The following is a 3,275-nucleotide window of genomic DNA, read 5'->3' on the forward strand; positions in this document are numbered from 1 at the left end:
TTAGCTTTTCTATGTGTCTTCATGACTCAATTTTGGTATATTGTGTATGTCCATGAATCTGTTGATTTTTCCTCTAGGATTTCCAATTTGTTAGCAGTCACAACAGATGCCCACATCCTATATTGCAGTGCTAATCTGAGTTTTGGGTACTACACTTCCAAATCAATTTCATGTTAATATCCTTGGGAAGCAATGGATAATAGCTCAAATTCTTTCCTTCCTGTCATCTAATTTGGAAAACTGTAACCTCAATGGGGACTTGAGAACCTGGTCTTGCACAGTTGTAGCCATATAGAAAGTGAACGAACAGATTGGAGATCTCTCTGCTTCTCTTTCCTTCTCTCTTTGTCTCTGTGTCTCTCTGCCTTTTTTATCATATTAAAATATTTAATTACTTATTTGAAAGAGTTACAGAGAGAGGGAGAGACAGAAATCTTCCACCACCTAATTCATTTTTGAGATGACTTTAATAGCCAGAGTGTGACCAGGTTGAAGCCAGGAGCTTTTCCTCTGATGTGCGTGGCAGCATCCCAGGCACTTGGACCATCTTTCCCTGCTTTTTCAGTCCATTGGTAAGGACCTGGATCAGAAATGGAATAGCTGGTACTTGAACTGGTGCACATACAGGATGCCAATGTAACAGATATCAGCTTTGTCCACTGCACCACAACCACCAGCTCCTCTTTCTGCCTTTCCAATAAATAAATCTTTTGAAAAAGAACTGAAGGTAGTAAAAGTCATCATGACAGCAATGGCAAATTTATTGAAGTGATCTATTTTCTTAAAGATCTATTTATGAATTTGAATGGCAGCACTAGAAAGAGAGAGTGGGAGAGATGGATCTTCCTCCTGGTTTGTTCACTCCTCAAATGGCTGCAATGACTGTGGCTAGGCAAGACTGATATCAGGAGCCAGGGGCTTCTTCCAGGTCTCTCACATGGGTGCAGGAGCCCCAATATTTGAGTCACCCTGTGCTGCTTTTCCAGACACATTAGCAGAGAACTGGATCCATTTGGAGAATTAATGTCTATGATACTCTCCTTGCAGTTGAAGGATTTAGAATCCATTTCAATTATGGGTGGGCCAAGTACAATGTCTTCCAATTGTCCAAGGTTTGGATTAGATGGGTTCTGAGAAATTTTGTTACAATAGTTATTAATCATAACTCTCAGTTTAAGCTTTTCTTACCAAATTTTCATATTTGCTGATGTTTATATCTATGGGAAAATTGGGTCTCTGGATTGCAACCAATGAAAGCACCCAGACTAACAGTAATAAGGCCAACAGTCAGCAGAATGATGTCCAGCTGAACTGAAATAGCTTTTCTTATTTGGTAGAGGGGTTACCTCCTGCATTATACTGACATACTGACACAGACAATAGATATTGGAGCCTGTCCCTTCTGCCAAATGGAGAATGCCACATTTTGGTCCATCATATATATATTTATATATTATGATATATTGTGGTGAGCAATTCGGACTAGACTAAGTTACTGGAATTAAGACTTATTCTATGCATCTGCTCTCCCACAATATGGCGCTGGGAGAGAAGAAAACAGCTTCTACACAGCTGCCTCCAGTTCAGCCAATAAACTGTAGGACTTGCTCCTGATTGGAGGAGAGCAGCGTACTCGGCGTGTGGGCAGCCGAGTTGGGATTGGCGGAGGAGGACTATAAAGGAGGAGAGAGACGGCATGCACCAGGAACATCTAAGGGGAACATCTATCCGAATAACACCTGTGCAGCCCCCAGAGAGCCGGCCGGCGGTGTGCCGCTCCCCTGCGGAAGTGGGGAGTGTGGCCAGGGGGAACCGCCCTTCCACGGAGGCGGAAGGGACAGTAGCCAACCCGGGAAGAACCAGCAGCAGACCCGGGGAGGGCCAAGCAGACGAAAGAACAGCGCAGGGTCCTGTGTCGTTCCTCCACGAAGAGGGGGAGTGACATAATGGTGCCGTGACTCGGATATGAAGCCTAGGCAGGGCTTAGTGTCGTTCCTCCACGAAGACGGGGAGTGACAATATATAATATATTATATATTTCTATACATAGTATATAATTACATATAATTATTATAAATATATAATATATAATTATTATATATAAATTTATTTTTATAAATAAGTACATATTTATTTCTGATCCAGCTCCTTACCAATGGATTGAACAAGCAGTGAAAGATGGTCTAAGTGCCTGGGATGCTGCCACACACATCGGAGATGAAGCTCCTGGCTTCAACACGGCCACACTCTGGCTACTGAAGTCATCTCAATAGTATATATATATAATTACATATATAATAATTATAATAAAGTATATAATATATTATATGATAAATTATAATATATTTTATATATGAATATATTTATATACATAAATATATGTAAATAAATGTAAATATATGTATAAAGTTTTTATTTATGTATTTGACAGGTGTACTTACAGACAGTGAGAGGAAGAGACAGAGAGAAAGGTCTTCCATATGCTCATTTACTCCCCTAATGACTGCAATGTCTGCAGCTGGGCCAATCTGAGCTAGGAGCTTCCAGGTCTCCCACATTTTGGCAGGGACCAAAGCACTTGGAACAGCTTCTACTGCTTTCCCAGGCTATTGCAGAGAGCTGGATGGGAAAAGGAGAAATGGGGACTAGAACTGGTGCTCATATGGGGTGCCAGCACTGCAGGTAAAGGATTACACCACTGCACCACAGTGCTGGCCCCAGTCTATCCTTTATTAAGGAGATCTCAGTAATCTTGTTCAGGTATTGCTGTCCTATATTCATGGCCAAAGTCCTAGCAGGCAACATGGTTTGGAGAATCATAAGCACAAGGTGTGTAGGAGACTTCATTTCTCATGCAGCACAGTTAATAACAAGGTTCCAAGTGGGGAAATTACTTGCATCATAGTCTTTGAGAACTAATGGACATCACAGGTGATCTAAACAATTTAGAAGGTTTCTGAGCCCCTAGAGTGAAAAAGTCACTGGGAGCACAAGGACAGTGCCTAGAGTTTATTTTGATGGATTTTGGCCCCTTTCATTGGAGGGAGGCCCAAAGAAGCTGGACTGATTTGTAAACCTCAGAAGTGTCTTTTCAAGGTGAAGGAAAACTGAGACTCAGGGGTTTTTGGAAAACTTGGAACAAAACACATTTCCCACACTTGGTTAAGACACATCATTTATCTATTGATTTTCATCAGATCTGTTAACATTAGGTATAAGGTACAGTGGACATGGTGGATGGTATACAGCAATATGATTTTAGTAATATATCATGA

The sequence above is a fragment of the Oryctolagus cuniculus genome, unplaced genomic scaffold (genome assembly GCF_964237555.1).
Source record: "Oryctolagus cuniculus unplaced genomic scaffold, mOryCun1.1 SCAFFOLD_66, whole genome shotgun sequence".
NCBI classification, from domain to species: Eukaryota; Metazoa; Chordata; class Mammalia; order Lagomorpha; family Leporidae; genus Oryctolagus; species Oryctolagus cuniculus.